This window comes from Sturnira hondurensis, unplaced genomic scaffold (genome assembly GCF_014824575.4).
Source record: "Sturnira hondurensis isolate 20B ecotype Veracruz unplaced genomic scaffold, ASM1482457v3 Scaffold0008640, whole genome shotgun sequence".
Classification (NCBI taxonomy): Eukaryota; Metazoa; Chordata; class Mammalia; order Chiroptera; family Phyllostomidae; genus Sturnira; species Sturnira hondurensis.
The window spans coordinates 17086041-17092679 of record NW_028081271.1 but is presented as its reverse complement, the minus strand read 5'-3'; the positions used below and the strand labels follow the sequence as shown (position 1 = coordinate 17092679).

At 41.3% G+C, this 6639-nt stretch overlaps 1 long non-coding RNA gene across 1 annotated transcript; it reads left to right on the top strand.

Moving 5' to 3' along the window:
• The first annotated feature begins 332 nt into the window (after window positions 1-332).
• Window positions 333-4923, top strand: LOC118993005 (uncharacterized). Its single transcript, XR_005067761.1, has 2 exons — window positions 333-540; window positions 4417-4923. It is a non-coding gene; the product is annotated as an uncharacterized LOC118993005 (long non-coding RNA).
• The last annotated feature ends 1716 nt before the right edge of the window (window positions 4924-6639 follow it).

The following is a 6639-nucleotide window of genomic DNA, read 5'->3' as shown; positions in this document are numbered from 1 at the left end:
TGGTCTACTAAGCCAATGCCCTTCCCTGCTCTCTCGCTTCCACAGCGCCCGTTACCCTCTGAGTGGGTACTGTTCCCGGGGCCTGTTCAGGAAAAGGGGAGGCAGCAACCTTCTGTGCTGTTTTGTAATATCTGTTGTGTTTATTTTATTTTTTTAAAATATTTTATTTATTTATCTTTTTAGAGGGGAAGGGGAGAGGAAAGAAACATCAATGTATGGTTGCTTCTTGTGCATCCCCTGCAGGGAACTGGCCCCTGCAGGAAACTGGCCTGCAACCCAAGCATGTGCCCTGACTGGGAATCGAACCGCGATCGTCTTGTTCACAGGCCCATGCTCAATCCACTGAGCTACACCAGCCAGGGCTCTGTTGTGTTTATTTAATCATCCACATACACAAAGTTGCCCTTCCTCTCAGTGCTTCATCTGATTTTGGCCACCGCTGTCTTCCCTCAGCACCAAGCACACTTGCAGAGAGAGTGAAGGTTCAATAATGTTTGCTAGATGAGTAATAAGCTAAACGAATGCGTTCCCTTTCTTCAGGTAAGGTGGGGATGGAATCATTTTTAAAAGTGTATCATTTACCTTTGCAGAGGGGATGGAAGACCATCTCAGTAGGAAGCAGTGTTGCTTAATGAAGGCACGGGGTGGCCCCCCTAAATGGTGGCCCAGCTGGGAAAGGAAGCTGCTGCGGGGATGTGCGCTGAGGAGGAGGCTGCCTTCTGAGGCCGAGGCCAGTTTAGGGAGGAATCTTGTCATTTGTACAGAGATGGGAACACTCGGGTTTATTTGACATATCTCTATTTTTATTACCTCTATAAACCAAAGTTCTGAAGTGTGTCAGGACTTAAAGCCAACCTTTCTCGATGAACAATGAACTTAAATGAGGCCTTTTGTGTTCATTATTAGAAGATTTATTCTAATGTAGCAGTCACTTTGGGCTATACTGAGGAAAAAATACAGGGCGTGTTCAGGTGACGTCTTTGATTCATGGCCTTTCTTTCATGATTTATTATTCTGATATATTCAATTTGAAAAGCAAATAGTTTGAAACTAAGTGATAGATTATTTGTCTTTAATGTGAAAAAAGCCACATTGACAGGCCAGGAGAGGAGCTCACGTTGAGACAGGAGCCATCCCTCAGGAAGTGAGAAACTTCTCTAAAATTTCTCTAAAAATGAGAAACTTTTGGGATGAAAGAAGCATTTTTTGAAGTCTTTTGTTCCTTTAGTAAATAATTTTGAATGTCAGTCTAACAGGGCAAGCCCTTTACTAAGCCCAGCAGGAGAATACTAAGTAGGGAGCTGTCACAGGCTCTTAGGGGAAGACAAAATGCATTGCAAGAAATACCTACAGAACATGCAACTAAAGACCAGTGAAAGGGCCTCATAACAACTGCATACTGAAGTCAAGTAACAATATTCCCCGCAGGGAAAAAGTGTGAGAAAGTGATTGTAGGGGTAGGATAAGTACCAGAGAAGGCTTCAGAGGAAAAGAATAGGACCTTGAACTTAAACTGGATTGAAGCATTTACTGACAGTGGGGCTCTAGGAGACCAGGTGTGTTGAGGTGGCTGCAAAGTCTCTGGTGTCTCAAGGTTCCTCTCAAAGTTTTAAAGAGAAGAGTGGAAAAGAGAAGAGTAGGGCATGCAGTAGGAAAAAGAGAATAATAAAATTGTTTTAATTGGTATTCAAAGAGATATAAATAAAAAAGATATATACTTTTTCAGGGAGGAGAATATTATGAACATGTAAATTGTAATCAAGTTTATCCATGTATTCAATCCAGTTCCAAATAGTTGCTCAAAGTCCTTCATGGACTGCATATGGACAAGATAATATGATTGCGTCATTTATTTGGAAGAGCAAGGGCCATGAATTGCCAAGAGCTCTGAAGAAGTGGAGGGCGGTTCAGGCCTTTCCAGATGTCAGGGCTTCTCCAGATGCTGTGGGAATGAAGAAAGGTTGTGAATCCAGGGTAAACAACTGGGCAAAAGAATAGGATAGAGGGATGAAGTTCAATCCACATCTTCCAGTGTCCACATCCAAACTCTAATTTCAAATAGAAATAATGAAGTTATAAGCGTTTCAGTAGCCAAAATGAATCTGCTTCATAACAAATTTTACTTTCCAGTGAATGCTACAGATGCACATGGCATTCCTTTAGCTAACCATCTTCTGAATGAATATTTTAATTTTTAAAATGGAGAGAAATTTTTTCTATTTCATCATTTGATTTCAAGTACCATATTTTGCTGTGTATAATGCTCACCCAGATTTTTGTGTGCATTATTATACTCATTATTATACCTGTGGTATGTAATCCTTATACACATGTATAATGTGCATCATTATTTTTCCCTCAAAAATTTGCGCAAAAAAGCACACATTATACATGGTAAAATATGGGTATATGGGTATATCATTTTAAATTTTAAAAATGGAGACTTCCGTCAAGATGGAGGCATAGGTGTAAACACTGTGCCTTCTCCCACACGAAGTTTGAATACAACAAAGGTTTGGAGAAACAAAGACACAACCAAAGGACAGAAAATTGAATTATACGGAAGTCCGACTACATCTAACCGTTCAACGGGACGGTAAGAGGGGCGGAGCCAGCAGCGAGCAGGGTCGGGCAGGACAGGGCCCCCGACCCAGGTGCGCAGGCAGACGGGAACCAGTTGGGGTGCGGGGCAGACCGAGGGCGCATATTTGCGCACAGTGAGACAGGCCATGCAGGCACCAGGGGGCGAGGGCTGACGGCGGTGGCACACTCCGTCCCGCGTGCAGTGGGACAAAACGCGTGGGCCCGGTGATGGCAGCAACTGCAGCACCGGTGAGGGCCGGGGCGGCAGGCGGCAGACGGGACGCCATAGTCCCTCTTTGACCCCGCCCCCACATACAACGTCACAACCCAGCGACTTAGTTGCCCTGTTCTAGTGAACACTTTAGGGCTCTGATCCTGCTATGGAACAGGCACGAACAACCTGAAAGATGGCACAAGAAGAACTCAAAGTCCCAGAGCCAATAACTCTAAGCGACCGAGAAATTGCCAGCCTCTCAGAAGCACAATTCAGGACACTATTTATCAGGATGCTCACAGAACTGGTAGATTATAGTCACAAATTAGAGGAACAAAGTCACAAATTAGAGGAACATATGAAGGCTAAACTAATTGAAATGAAGGGAGATGCACAGGAAACCAATAGTGATGGAAAGGAAACGGGGACTCAAATCAATGGAATGGACCAGAAGGAAGAACAAAACATCCCACCAGAAAGGAATGAAGAAATGAGAATTCAAAAAAATGAGGAGAGGCTTAGGAACCTCCAGGACATCTTTAAACGTTCCAACATCCGAATTATAGGGGTACCAGAAGGGGGAAAGAAACAGCCACGAGTGGAAAACGTATTTGAACAAATAATAAAGGAGAACTTCCCCAGTCTGGCAAAGGAAATAGACTTCCAGGAAATCCAGGAAGCTCAGAGAGTGCCAAAGAAGTTGGACCCAAGAAGGAACACACCAAGGCACATCATAATTACATTAGCCAAGACCAAAATGAAGGAGAGAATCCTAGAAGCATCAAGGGATAAGGGGACAGTCACCTACAAAGGAGTACCCATCAGACTGTCAGCGGATTTCTCAAAAGAGACCTTACAGGCAAGAAGGGGCTGGAAAGAAGTATTCCAAGTCATGAAATCCAAAGACCTACAGCCAAGATTGCTTTATCCAGCAAAACTTTCATTTAGAATGGAAGGACAGATAAAGTGCTTCTCAGATAAGGTCAAGTTCAAGGAGTTCATCATCACCAAGCCCTTATTATATGAAATGCTAAAGGGACTTATATAAGAAAAAGAAGATGAAAAATATGAACAGTGAAAGGACAGCAAACACACAGTTATTAACAACCACACCTAAAACAAAAGCAAACCAAGAGGACAGCTAGATCAGGAGTGGAACCATAGAAATGAAGAACACATGGAGGGTTAGAAACAGGGGGGTGGGAGGGGAAGAAGGGGGGAGAAGGCACAGAAAATAGCATAGATGGTAGGTAGAAAATAGATAGGGGTTGGGCAAGAATAGTGGGGGAAATATAGAATCCAAAGAACTTGAGACACGTGGTTGTAAACTAAGGGGGGGGAGAATGGTGGGGGAGGGAGTGTGCAGGTGGAGGGGATTGAAGGCGGGGACTAGAACAACTGTAAAGGTATAATCAATAAAATATATTTTTAAAAAAAAGAAAAAATAATAATAAATTTTAAAAATGGCCTTACTTGGACATCTTTAAATGTCATCTCCCTCTAGAAGCTGCTCCTGACTCCCTGGGGCAAAATAAACTACTGTGTCCTCTGAGTTCCCCTGGTTATCTACAGTATTCGTCATAATGTATTTTTTTCTTTGTATCTTTCTTCCGTTTCAGAATGTGAGCTCATCACAGTAAGAGGCATCGTCTTCTCACCTTTGCGTCGCCTGGGCCAGGCGGCATAGGCTAAGCATGCAATGAATATTTACAAAATGAATGAAAGAAGGACCAGAGCTCTCTGAGATGGTTTTCATGAAATGACTTTGGAATTCAGGGACAGAGCCTGGAACACTACGTAGGGAACCATTTTTAACACTGTGCTATACTTCCATGATGAAATAAAAGTGGGGGATGTTAAAGATCATACGAGTGAAAATAAATAAAAAATTTACTTCATCCGGAAAATATTTTCCTTCTAATTGCAGGCATTTAAAAAATGTACATCATTTATTGTCAGTACTAAGCTGGTAATTTTGTAACGTCAAGAAAATTTTCTATTTTATGTTGCTGCCTTAGCATGGAACATATTAATTATATCCGTGTGAGCGGGAATAAAAGGCACTGTGACAATGCTAAACAAAGTGATTCCTCAGTGACAAGAGGTGAACCAATTAAAATCAGATACTGGAAAGAAAACTTTGGCAACTGCTTCGTGATAGACATTTTTGGGAGAGCTTCATGGAAAATGATGCATGCACTTCATTTGTTTCAGCCTAAAAAAGACAAGGAGAAAAAGAGCCCTGGCAAGAATATTGCATGAACTGTGTCATGAACTAGTTGAATGCATTGGCCTGGGGTACACTTGTGAATTTCCAGAAGAAACTTCTTTGTCTTTTTAAAGTAACTAATCATCCTAGTCATTTGTCTGCATATACTCCTCTCTACCCTACCGTATGTTTTTATTAAGGGAATATGATAAAAACATTCACCATGTTTTCTATTTTAAAGCTCTATCTTCTGTCCTAGAAATTTCTATTAGCCAAAGCTTCACTTTTTGCTGTTAGTAACTGACTTTTATAATTCAGAGCTATGAACACCAGATATACCTTTTAAGTCATTAATTTAGATACGTGGTACATTGTGGGCACTTAATTCCATTATAGAGGTAGTTGATAATTCTCATTTGGCAGGTTCCAATTTCCAATGACCTAAAACATGTCCACTTTGAGAACATACAGCTTCACAACCTTTCTGGATACTGCAGAGTTCAAAAGCTAAAGAAGCACTGTGTGGGGGGTGTGAGCAGAAGCTTTGTACGTAGCCAGGCTGTCTGGGTCTGAATGCTGGTTCTTGACTCAGCACCATTACTTTGAACTTCTATTTCTTCATCTATTAAGCAGCAATGATAGTAATCAAATTACCTATTCATAAAATTGTTTTAACACTTGAACAATGTATTCCAAGTTAATAGAGCCCAATACACAGGAAACTTTGCAGGTACAGTTAAACCCTTGAACGACATGAGTTTGAAATGGGCAGAATCACTTACATGCAATTTTTTCAATAGATAACCAGTACCATTTTTAATCCAGGGTTGGGAGTTTTCAGATGTGGAGGGCCAACTGCATGCCTTGATCTACACCTCACATAGGGGATTTGAGCACTGGTGGGGATACTGGGATCTATCTCCTGCACATACTGACAGATGATTACGTTTTGGGAGAGTCAAAAGTTATAAGCAGATTTTCAGACTGCTTGAAAGGTTGGTGCCCCCAGGTCCCACTAGTTGTTCAAAGGTAAACTGTCTTTCTTTGTTACTGTCATTATTATTTTCATTGCTATTTTTCTAGGCTCCTAAAGGACGCCATATTGTTTTACTGTATATCTTCCAACCTACTCATTACTTAATACATGTCCAGTTGGGGAAAGTAGAGACCTGTGGTGGAATCAATCGTGACCAATCCAGCATTGTCAATGGATTTATTTGAAAATAGGGAAGATTTTGTATAGGGATCATAGAAGCGCATATGAGAAAGGCACACAGGGGAGAAGGGATAAAAGACCACCACCTACCCCCATTTCCAGCACCATTATCCCTATACACAATATAGGACCCTTTACCTTTTCTATTTTTGCAAATCTGTTTACAGTAGGGACTCGGCAATTTTTTCCATATAAATCAAGCAATTACATATATTTTGCTTTGTTGGTCACAGTGTCGCTGTTGCAAGTACTCGTTTAGGAACATATCATGAAAGCAGCCAAAACAGTATGTAAACAAATAGTCATGGCTGTGTTCCAAAGTTGTTTTACAAAAATAGGATGGGTTCTGCCCCTGGGCTCTATTTTAAGGACACATGGATTCCACAAATAATGGTTCTAGTTTTCATCTTTTGTGTT